The sequence below is a fragment of the Pan troglodytes genome, chromosome 10 (assembly GCF_028858775.2).
Source record: "Pan troglodytes isolate AG18354 chromosome 10, NHGRI_mPanTro3-v2.0_pri, whole genome shotgun sequence".
Lineage (NCBI taxonomy): Eukaryota > Metazoa > Chordata > Mammalia > Primates > Hominidae > Pan > Pan troglodytes.
The window spans coordinates 99,775,477-99,788,162 of NC_072408.2; the positions used below are offsets into that span (position 1 = coordinate 99,775,477).

At 43.6% G+C, this 12,686-nt stretch overlaps 1 non-coding gene across 1 annotated transcript; it reads left to right on the forward strand.

Moving 5' to 3' along the window:
- Positions 1-5,101: 5,101 nt before the first annotated feature.
- Positions 5,102-5,208, forward strand: LOC112205060 (U6 spliceosomal RNA). Its single transcript, XR_002938925.1, has one exon. It is a non-coding gene; the product is annotated as a U6 spliceosomal RNA (small nuclear RNA).
- Positions 5,209-12,686: the final 7,478 nt, after the last annotated feature.

Below are 12,686 nucleotides of genomic sequence, written 5' to 3' on the forward strand. Positions count from 1 at the left end.
AGGATACAACTTGAGAATGTAGGAGAGAAAAAAAATTTCTTTTCCTCTATTCTTTTTCATTGTGTGGGTCCCTGCAAATTAGCCTGACAAAAGATAGATTAACAGAAGAAAAGGCATACAAATTTTATTTAATGTTAATTTTTAGCAAACAGAGGTGCTTTTTGTTTTTTGAAGAGATGGGATCTCACTGTGTTGCCCAGGCTGCTCTTGAAACCCTGGGCTCAAGCAATCCTCCCACCTCAGCCTCCCAAAGTTCTGGGATGACAGGCATGAGCCACCATGCCCAGCCCACAGGGGTTTTTCTAAAAAATGAAGTGAAGACTCAGTAAAGCAGATAGGCCTAAGAGCTTAAGTACCACTTTAAACAAAGAATGATAAATTGTGGAGATGGAACAAGGCAACAGAAAAGTGTTTTAGGTTTCCAAGGGCAAATGGTGGGAAGGTAAATATATGGGAGGAGAAACTAATGGAGTAAGGTTGATTTGTGCAGGTCCAGTTTGGTATTGACAATCTACAGAATAGGAGAAAATTTTTGCATTCCATCCATCTGACAAAGGCCTAATATCCAGAGTCTACAAAGAACTTAAACAAATTTACAAGAAAAAAAACAACCCCATTAAGAAGTGGGCAAAGGACATGAACAGACACTTCTCAAAAGAAGACATTCATGGAGCCAACAAACATACAGAAAAAAAGCTCAACATCACTGGTGGTTAGATAAATGCAAATCAAAACCACAATGAGATACCACCTCACACCAGTCAGAATGGCAATTACTAAAAAGTCAAGAAACATGTCAAGGTCCACATCGGTGGAAGAAAGCAAGCAAGCTAGGGTGGTAGATTATTACCTGTAAAATTATCTGGCCCTGGTGGGTTTTCTTTGTATGTATGAGAAAATTTTTAAATACTAATTTAATTTTTATGATAATTGTGATTTCTCCTAAATTCGTTCATTATATTCTCTTCTTTTAATTTCTGTTTATCATTATTTACCTTTTCCCTCTGTCTTTTAAAAATTATTATTATTATTATTTTCTTTTTGAGTCAGAGTTTCACTCTTGTTGTCCAGGCTGGAGTGCAATGGTGTGATCTCGGCTCACTGCAACCTCTGCCTCCCAGGTTCAAGCGATTCTCCTGCCTCCCGCATAGCTGGGATTACAGGTGCTCACCACCATGCCCAGCTAATTTTTTGTATTTTTAGTAGAGACGGGGTTTCACCATGTTGGCCAGGCTGGTCTCGAACTCCTGACCTCAAGTGATCCACCCACCTCAGCCCCAAAAGTGCTGTGATTACAGGTATGAGCTACCACGCCCAACTCTTATTTTTTATTATTTGAGACAGAGTCTCACTCTGGTCACCCAGGCTGGAGTGCAGTGGCAAGATCACAGCTCACCACAGCCTCCATCTTCCCATCTCAGGTGATCCTCCCATCTCAGCCTCCTGAGTAGCTGGGACTACAGGCAGGTATCACCAAACCCAGCTAATTACTGTATTTTTTGTAGAGACAGAGTTTTGCCATGTTGCCCAAGCTGGTCTCTAACTCCTGGGCTCAAGCAATCCTCCTGCCTTAGCCTCCCAAAATGCTCAGATTACAGACATGAGCCATTCTTCATTTTTCTGGCCTATTCTTCATTTTTAGTTTCCCATTCTGGCCGACTTGACCATTATCTTTTGCCTAGATGACTATAGAATCTTCCTCTCTAAATGATTGTTTGGCTGGGTGCACTGGCTCATGCCTGTAATCCAAGCACTTTGGGAGGCCAAGGAGGGAGGATTATTTGAGCCCAGGAGTTCAAAACCAGCCTGGCAACAAAGTGAGACACTGTAAGAAAGAAAAGAAAAGAAAAGGAAAGAGAAGAGAAGAGAAAAAGAAAGAAAGAGAAAAAGGAAGGAAGAAAGGAAGGAAGGAAAGAGGGAGAGAGGGAGGGAGGAAGGAAGGAAGGAGGAAGGAGGAAGGAAGGGAGGGAGGGAGGAAGAGAGGGAGGGAGAGAGAAAGCAATAGGAGGGCAGGGGAGGGGAGGGCAGGGGAGGGAAGGGAAGGGCAGGGCAGGGAAGGGAAGAGAAGGGAAGGGAAGGGATTAGCCAGGTGTGGTGGTAGACGCTGGCTGAAGAAGTAGGAGGATCACTCCCAGGAGGTCAAGGCTGCAGTGAGCCATGATCACACCATTGCACTCCAGCCTGGGCAACAAAGCAAGACCCTGGCTCAAAAATAAAAATAAAAAAGTCATTGTTTATATCACAGCCAGAATGGTCATATTTAAACATAAACTAGATTTCTTTTCCTAAACATAACCTAGCCTATAAATCATTAACCAGTTTATACACATAATTCTGCTCCTTGTTCTATTCTCACTTAACAATATATTGGACCTCACTATGTTCAAATATGACATGGGACATACATTTTTTTTTCTTAAAGTATTCCTTGTTTATATGAAATTCAAATGTAACTGGGTGTTCTGTATTTTTAGTTGCTAAATCTGGCAGCCCTACTTCTACCATTGGTCCAACACAAGGTGGCTGTTCCAGTTCTAGCCTCCACTCAGCCATGGGAAGAGCTTAAGTAGGCTTGAGGAGCACAAGTCCAGTTCTCTTTAGGGCAAAACCTGGACATGTCACATATTACTTCTGTGCATATACCATGGGTCAAAACATTTCCACATTTAGCTTCTAAGGAAGCTGGGAAATGTAGTCTTTAGCTAGGCAGGCATGTAGCCAACTAAAACCCTATTGCCAAGAAAGAAAAGAAGAATAGGTACGGGAAAACAACTAGTAGTCCCACATAGACAATAATCTTGGCCAGGTGCGTCGGCTCACGCCTATAATCCCAGCACTTTGGGAGGCCAAGGCAGGGGGAATCACCTGAGGTCAGGCATTCAAGACCAGCCTGACCAACATAGAGAAACCCCGTCTCTACTAAAAACACAAAAGTAGCCAGGCGTGGTGGCCCATACCTATAATCCCAGCCACTCGGGAGGCCGAGGCATGAGAATTGCTTGAACCCAGGTGGCGGAGGTTGTGGTGAGCCAAGATTGCATCATTGCACTCCAGTCTGGGCAACAAGAGCCAGGAAGGAAGGAAGGAGGAAGGAAGGAAGAAGGAAGGAAGGGAGGGAGGAAGAGAGGGAGAGAAGAGGGAGGAAGGGAGGGAGGGAGGGAGAAAGCAATAGGATGGGAGGGGAGGGGAGGGAAGGGAAGGGAAGGGAAAGGAAGGGAACGGAACGGAAGGGAAGGGAATTCCAGCACTTTGGGCAGCTGCGGCAGGAGGATCACCTGAGGCCAGGAGTTCAAGACCAGCCTGGCCAACATGGAGAAACCCTGTCTCTATTAAAAATAAAAATTAGCAGGGCATGGTGGCTGGTACCTGTAATCCCAGCTACTCGGGAGGCTGAGGCAGCAGAATAACTTGAACCCAGGAGGGGAAGTCTACAGTGAGCCGAGATCATGCCAATGCACTCCAACTTGGGCAATAGAGCAAGACTCCATCTCAAAAAACAAAGAAACTAAATGAGAACATAGTGAGAAATGAAAATTAAATCTGATTAGGCTAATACTTATGTTTACTCTGCCAGGTGCTTTGCGAAACCTTTTACACACACTATTTCATTAAATCTTTTTCTTTGAGACAGAATCTCTGTCGCCTAGGCTGGAATGCAGTGGTGCAATCTCAGCTTGCTGCAATTTCCGCCTGCTAGGTTCAAGAGATTCTCCTGCCTCAGCCTCTCAAGTAGCTGGGATTACAGGCATGTGTCACCACACTGCCTAAGTTTTGTATTTTTAGTAGAGATGGGGCTTCACCATGTTGGCCAAGCTGATCTTGAACTCCTGACCTCAAATGATTTGCCCACCTCAGCCTCTCAAAGTGTTGGGATTACAGATGTGAGTCACCATGCCCTGCTTCATTAAATCTTTATTGCAACAAGAGGAATTATTATTATTATTATTTGAAACACAGTTTTACTCTGTCACCCAGGCTGGAGTGCAGTGGCACCATCTGGCTCACTGCAACCTCTGCTCCCGGGTTCAAGTCATTCTCCTGCTTCAGCCTCCTGAGTAGCTGGGATTACAGGCATGCACCACCATGCCCAGCTAATTTTGTATTTTTAGTAGAAATGGGGTTTCACCATGTTGGCCAGTCTGCTCTCAAACTCCTGATCTGAAGCGATCCACCCACCTCGGCCTCCCAAAGTGCTGGGATTACAGGCATGAGCGACCACGCCCGGCCAAGAGGAATCATAATTCTTATTTGGCAATAGGGAAAATGGAGGTTGTAAGGGTTAAGTGACTTTCCTAAGTCATATAGCTGATAAAAGATGTAGCCAGTATTCAAAACTGAGGTTAACTTCATTATGCCATATTACATTCACACCTTAAAAAAATAAAATCAAGGTATCTGATATCTAGACAGAGTCTTACTCTCTTGCCCAGGCTGGAGTACAGTGCTGTGATCACGGCTCTCTGCAGCCTCACCCTCCTGGGCTCAAGAAATCCTGCCACCTCAACCTCCCAAGTAGTTGGGACTACAGGCATGTGCCACCACACCTGTCTAATTTTTGTATTTTTTGTAGAGATGGGGTTTCACCATGTTGCCCAGGCTGGTCTTGAAACTCTTGAGTTCCAGCAATCTGTCCACCTCAGCCTCCCAAATTTCTGGGATTACAGGCATGAGCCATGGTTCCTGGCCTTTAAACCTTTTATTATGGAAAATTTCACATGTGAAAATAGAAAGAAAAATGTAACAAAGCCATATGTACCTATTGCCCAGCTTCAATAATTATTTACACCCTGCCATTCTTTTTTTATGAATCTTCCCTTACCCCCTAAATTCTCAGATTTTTTTCTTTTATCATGGAGTATTTTAAAACAAATCCCAGTCATGAAATTTCTCTACGTGTAAATATTTCAGTATGCTTCCCTAATGCCTAAGAACTTGAAAAAAGAAACAACAATAACATTGTCATGCCTCCAAAGAATCATATTTAACATCCAGTCCAAGTTTAACTTTTCTTGATTGTCTCAAGAGTATTTTTATGGCTGTTCAAATAAAAATTCAAACACAGTGCAGACATTACATATTTTACATATTCTAAGTCTGTTTTTTGCTTGCGTCAGCAGCACATACACCAAAATTGGAACGATACAGAGAAGATTAGCATGGCCCCTGCTCAAGGATGACATGCAAATTCGTGAAGCGTTCCAAAATAAATAAATTCATTAATTAAAATTAAAAAAAAATTTTTTTTAGTCTAGGCTTGGTGGCTCACGCCGGTAATCCCAGCACTTTGGGAGGCCGAGGTGGGCAGATCACAAGGTCAGGAGATTGAGACCATCCTGGTTCACACGGTGAAACCCCATCTCTACTAAAAAAAAAAAAGTACAAAAAATTAGCCGGGTGTGGTGGCGTGTGCTTGAAGTTCCAGCTACTCGGGAGGCTGAGGCAGGAGAATAGCGTGAACCCGGGAGGCGGAGCTTGTAGTGAGCTGAGATCGCACCACTGCACTCCAGACCGGGCGACAGAGCGAGACTCTGTCTCAAAAAAAAAAACTTTTTTTAAAGTCTCTTTTAATGTATGACAGTTCCCCTTCCCTTGTGTTTCCTCGCTTTTCTAATGCTTTTAACTCTGGGATCATGAATTAACTTTGTAACATGCTATGTGTTCATTGAAGAAGTAAGGCTGTTTGTCCTGTTGAATTTCTTACATTCAGAATTGGGCTGACAGTTTTCTCCTGGTGTCATTAATGGGTTTTTCCATCACCTATACTTCCAGTAAGCTGGTAATTTGTTGAAGAGGCTAGTCTAAATTCAGGTTCAAGGTTTTTTTTTTAATTTGTTTTTATTTTTTCTTTGTGGGTTTTATATATATATGCAAGGTTAGACCATAGGTGGTACAGTAGCTTACTTTTAAAATAAACTGTGAAACTAATTTATTGAATGTGCTGAATTGGTTATTATAATCAGTAAACTACTTTTTCTTATCTACTGCTACCTTCAAGCAAGCAGAGCTCCCTTCTTTGCCCCAGATGACATTTCAGGGAGATCTCTTAGCTTTGGGGCCATTCTCAGATGTGAGAAGAGTCTCATTTTCAGCTATGGAAAATTCTAGTTCAGTCTATATTAAACTTTAATTTCTCATCCAATTTAAATCTCCTGTCCTCTCTTCTCATCCCTATTCCTCCCCTGTCTTCTATGACAGCTGACAGGCAGGACCAGCATTGAGGAAATGGTACATGATCTGTCCTTTTACTCCATCTGGTGAACAGTCTCCACAGTGTCCCCGTGGTTCATGGATAACCTTATGCATTCTTGCCCAGTCAAACAATGGTGGTGTAATTGCTGCCACAGCAACCCTGTGTCCTTGCCCTGTCACTAGAGGTCACTCTAGTTCCTCTATACCCCTCAAACTCCAGGAGACCTGATGCAGGATTTTTGCTCCTTAGCTCAGCTAAGTCTGGGTTCTTGTCTCACGACCAGGAAGAATTAGGCACACAAACATCAAACAGTGAGTGGAGTAGAATTTATTAAGTGAAAGGAAAGCTTTCAGCAAAAAGAGCAGACACGGCAGGAGGTGGGGGTAGTTCTCCTACCCAAAGACAGGAAAGTTCCCCAATATGGCTGAGCCTGGGGCTTTTTATGGGCTCAGAATAGGGAGTGTGTGCTGATTGGTTTGTGAGTATCCAAAAATGGTCATAGCAAAGACACCACTCAAAGGTGGGCACAACAGTGTAGAAAACCAATTAGGAAAAGGTAGGTATATGTAAAATAGGTGAAGAGTGGGGATCAATCAAAGGAAAGTGCACCAAACAGGAAGGTGGGTTCTCAATCCCATCTGAGTATTTACCCAGGACAGTTTCTGTCTTGAAGGTTGGGTTTCACCAGGGACCTGCCCCTATCTGCCTAGGCATTTGCCTGCCTCCTGCCTCTATCAGACCCTTGTCAGGTTCTCCCCAAAACTTAATTGCTTTTCAGTCCTGTAGTAGCACTGGGCAGGCCTACACACTCCTCCAGCCCAGCAGGCATCTGGCCAAGGAGTAAAAGTCCCTCACCTGTTTCTGGCTAGCCCCTCGATTCTCTAAGGGGTGCTCTTACTGTCCCCCTTCACTTGGCTCCATCCCATGTGGAACAGGGAATAAATGCCAGTGTGTTCTCTCTTTTTGTGAAGTCCCCCCAAAGATGCACCTGTCTTAATGAAACACCAGCCTTCTCTGCTATAGAATTTTGGGAGTGACAATTCCTGGACGAGAAAGAATGACTGTGTCATAGTAAGGCCTGTGCACATGTGTGCAGATACCCTTTTTAAAATGGGGGCTACTTCCCACCCATTGTCAGCACCACTGAGGATTATCCTAAAAATAAACAGGAAAGTCCTAATCTATATTCAGACAAGTTTGTTAAGATTTACCCCTTGACTTCATTTTATAAAGTAGCTTAGCTAAACATACAGAATTTTCTAGTTTATTTTAAAATGAATGACTTAAAGAAACTATAATTTTTTTTTTTTTTTTGAGACAGGGTCTTGTTCTGTCACCCAGGCTGGAGTGCAGTGGCATGATCACTGCTCACTGAAGCCTCAACCTCCCAGGCTCAAGAAATCCTCCCACCTCAGTCTTCCAAGGAGCTGGACTACAGATGGACACCACCATGCCCAGCTAATTTTTGTATTTTTATTAGAGATGGAGATTTCACCATGTTGCCCAGGCTGGTCTTGAACTCCTGAGCTCAAGTGATCCTCCTGCCTCAGCCTCCCAAAGTGCTGGGATTATAGTTGTGAGCCACTGCACCCAGCCAAGAGAAACTCAAATATAAATGATACCCTTCAGGACATGTTTTCATGTGTCATTGGGATGTTAATAAACATCATATACAAGAGCTAACAAATTCTTATCTTTTGTCCATACTTTAGAAGACCTCGGCGGCCTACCAAATATTAACAACAACAAAAGCAACAAAAGAAAATAATTTCTGGCAGAGCGCAGTGGCTCATGCCTGTAATCCCAGCACTTTGGGAGGCCGAGGCAGGCAGATCACCTGAGGTCGAGAGTTTGAGACCAGCCTGACCAACATGAAGAAACTCCATCTCTACTAAAAATACAAAATTAGCTGGGTGTGGTGGCATGCACCTGTAATCCCAGCTACTCGAGAGGCTAAGGCAGGAGAATCACTTGAACCTGGGAGACATAGGTTGCAGGGAGTCAAGATTGTGCCATTGCACTCCAGCCTGGGCAACAAGAGTGAAACTCCATCTCAAAAAAAAAAAAAAAGAAAAAGAAAAAAAAAATCATTTCTAAAAACAGCAGAAGACATGGAAGCAGGTCCACAGTGATATATCAGCTATGTTAAACATACTCAGTCTTGTTTTCTATTTTAGCCTTTGTACATAGAAATATTTACTTGTTTGATTCACATCTTTGTTAGACACAACCTATACCATTTTAATTGATGTGTTAAGGTCTATGTGTATTTTTTTAATTAATGGGTTTAATTACAATTGCTGTGTAGATAATTGCTTATTCAATCCTGAAGTAGAACTGGAATTAGGAAATGAAAACAGGGTCCACTGACTCACTACAGTCAGCTGAGCACACTCTTATTTTGCTCTCAGAGTAGAGGTGAACAATAATCTAATCAAGAACTGCATGGTGGTGAGTCAGTATTCAAAGATGAATGGGCCAAAATAAGAGTTTAAAAACATGTGAGATGTGTGGATGGATATTACAATAGGTCAATTGCATCACATTAAACTTATTCTGGACATGGCTGGTTAAGTATGCTTGAATCTAAGTATTATATCTTCCAAATGTGTGCACTTAGAAAAGCTTCAGGCTCTTAAAAGGATGAATGTTTGTGGAAGAAAGGAAGGAGGAATAAAAGAGGAAAAGGGGGGAAAGGAAAGGAGGGAGAAAGAAAGGGAGAGAGGGAGGAAAAGCAAAATGGTTTTCACTACTTCATTTCAACCACTGAGTGAGTATAAATTGCTAATGATTTTTTCATGGTGTGGTTAAAATGTTGATTTTAGGCCTAGTCACATAAATGAAATAAAAGTAAGAGTTTAATTAAAATTATGTTATGGTAATAATCAAAAGGATGACAGCACAGCTTGTGTTTGAAAAAGGAATGTTAAGAGTTTATATGTTTTTGGGTTTTGTTTTGTTTTTTTTTTGAGACAGAGTCTTGCCCTATCACCCAGACTGGAGTGCAGTGGCGCGATCTTGGCTCATTGCAACCTCCATTTTCTGGGTTCAAGTGATTCTCCTGCCTCACCCTCCTGAGTAGCTGGGATTACAGGAACCCACCACCACGCCCAGCTAATTTTTGTATTTTTAGTAGAGATGGGGTTTCACCATGTTAGCCAGGCTGGACTCGAACTCCTGACCTCAGGCAATCTGCCTGCCTCGACCTCCCAAAGTGCTGGGATTACAGGCGTGAGCCACCAAGCCCCGTCATGTTTTTGTTTTTAACTCTGGCATCATGAATTTACTTTGTAACATATTTAACATTCCAGAATATCAATGTCATGCCCCTCTGTGTGAAGAGAGTCCACCAACAGACTTTGTGTGAGCAACAAGGCTGTTTATTTCACTTGGATGCAAGTGGGCTGAGTCCAAAAAGAGTCAGCAAAGGGAGATAGGGGTGGGGCAGTTTTATAGGATTTGGGTAGGTAGTGGAAAATTACAGTTAAAGGGGGTTGTTCACTTGCAGGCAGGGGTGGGGGTCACAAGGTGCTCGGTGGGGAGCTCCGGAGACTTAATATCCAGGAGAAGGAATGTCACAAGGCTAACTGATCAGTCAGGGTGGGGCAGGAACAAATCACAATGTCATCAGTTAAGGCAGGAACTGACTATTTTCATTATTTTGTGGTTTTTCAGTTGCTTCGGGCCATCTGGATTTATAAGTGCAGGTCACAGGGGATATGATGGGGGCTCAGAGGCCTGACAATCAAGTCATTGCTTTGTTCTCTTGGAAACTCCATTTACCAAGTCGCTTGAATGTAGTTACAAATGTATTTAAACACAAAGACATGGTAATTAATAGAAAGGAAATGTTCCATTAAGAAATACAACGTAGAATGCATGTTTAAAGCAAACTTGTAGAAATAGAATTTCAGGGCAAGACAGTACTTCAGTCATTCTCAATTCTGTGTCACATGCAGCAGAGTTAATCTTTGTGTAAGTCTGAGTCTTGGATACAGATGCTGCAGAGAGGGTCACAGCCATGGTCTTGTGGGGCTCACATAGAGGCTGCATCCCTTGAATTGCCCTCCCCCTTCTCCCTCCATTGCACGGGAATATCGTTCAACCTGCTGTGAATTTGCCATGTGGTGTTGTCACCCTTCCTTCATTTCAGTCCCTCGGAGTAATCTACAAGGACATGGAAGGAGATGAGAAATTGCCTCATGGCCAAAGTAACCCTTCTCTTCAGGGTGTTCCTATGGTATTTTATTTTGTTTTATATTTTATTTATTTATTTATTGTTTGTTTATTCTTTTGAGACAGTCTCACTCTGCTGCCCAGGCTGGAGTGCAATGGCATGATCTCTGCCCACTGCAACCTCCGCCTCCTGAGTTCAAGCAATTCTCCTGTCTCAGCTTCCAGAGTAGCTGGGATTACAGGTGCCTGCCACCACACCTGTCTAATTTTTGTATTTTTAATAGAGACAGGGTTTCACCATGCTGGCCAGGCTGGTCTCGAACTCCCGACCTCAGGTGATCTGCCCGCCTCAGCCTCCCAGAGTGCTGGGATTACAGGCATGAGCCACTGCACCCGGCCTATTTTATTTTTTGAGACAGAGTCTTACTCTGTCACCCAGGCTAGAGTGCAGTGCATGATCTCGGCTCACTGCAACCTCTGCCTCCCGGGTTCAAGAGATTTTCCTGCCTCAGCCTCCCAAGTAGCTGGGATTACAAGTGTGTGCCACCATGCTTGGCTAATTTTGTATTTTTAGTACAGATGGGGTTTCACCATGTTGGTCAAGCTGATCTCGAACTCCTGACCTCTGGTGATCCACCCGCCTTGGCCTGCCAAACTGCTGGGATTACAGATGTGAGCCACCGTGCCTGGTCCCCTCTGGTATTTTATATGACTATATTGCACTGATCACATTGATCATTTTAATTTCTTGCCCCTAAAATATTCACTCCATATAAATTGAGTTCATATTCATTTTGGAATCCTCATTGAACAGGCTTTCTTGTATGCCCATACTAGTCAAGGTCTGTGTTAGATATTACATTTAAAATTGAACAAAGTAGATGTGGTCCTTAAATTTTGGAAGGGTTGCTGGCATCTGAGGAAGACAGTCATTATCTAAATCAACAGGAAAAATAGAAGATTGCAAGTTGTATTATGAAGGAAGAGACCAGGGTTCCAGGGGCTAGAACAATAGGAGAGGCAGAATCAAACTGAAGATTTAGCAAAGCTTCTTTGAGGAACCAACATTTAACTTGAGGCCCACAACTAGGAGCTATTCAGGTTATTCAGGCTTTGAGTGAAAAGAGGAATGTGCCTGCCATATGGGGCACCACATGGGAAGCTGGGGGCAACTGGACCTGGAATACATTGGGCAAGGAGTGAGTGATGGGGGAGGGTCAGGGCCCAGGGGCTGTGGGGCCTTAGAGGCCACATTAGGGATTTTGTATTTTATCCCAAGTGCAAACTATTTAAAGTTTGAAGCAGGTAAGTTGCAGTGGCTCATACCTGTAATCTCAGCACTTTGGGAGGCTGAGGCAGGAAGATCGATTGAGGCCAGAAGTTCAAGATCAGTCTGGGCAATATGGTGAGACCCCCCCGTCATCGCTACAAAAAATTTGTTTTTCAAAACATTAGCAGGCCTGGTGCCACATGCTATAGTCCCAGCTACTTGGGAGGTTAAAGCAGGAGGATCACCTGAGCCCAGAAGTTTGAGGCTCCAATGATCCATGACTGTGCCTCTGCACTCCAGCCTTGGTGACATAGCGAGACTGCATCTCAAAAACAAATAAGTAAATAAAAAATAAAGTTCAAAGTTGGCAATTGATGTGATTTGCATACCCTGCCTTGTGTTCACTGGCCAGTATTGAATATTTAGAAATAAACTAAACATGAACAATGAATCAATGATACAGTTCATCTATGCCATTCCCTAGTTTTACCAACCACAGGCAATTAGATTAATGCAATATAGTTTGTTCTTAGAAAATATGTAGTAGAGGCCGGGCACAGTGGCTCACGCCTGTAATCCCAGCACTTTGGGAGGCTGAGGCAGGCAGATTACCTGAGGTCAGGAATTCGAGACCAACCTGGCCAACATGGTGAAACCCCGTCTCTACCAAAAATACAAAAATTAGTCGGGCTATGGTAGTGGGTGCCTGTAATCCCAGCTACTCGGGCGGCTGAGGCAGGAGAATCGCTTGGACATGAGAGGTGGAGGTTGCAGTGAGCCAAGACCGTGCCATTGCACTCCAGCCTGGGCAACAGGGCCAGACTCAGTCTCAGGAAAAAAAAAACAACAAAAAAAAACCTGGGCGTGATGCCTCACGCCTGTAATCCCAGCACATTGGGAGGCTGAGGCGAGTGGATCACCTGAGATCAGCAGTTTGAGACCAGCCTGGTCAACATGGTGAAATCCTGTCTCTACTAAAAGTACAAAAATTAACTGGGTGTGGTGGTGGGGGGTGCCCGTAGTCCCAGCTACTCAGGAGGCTGAGGCAGG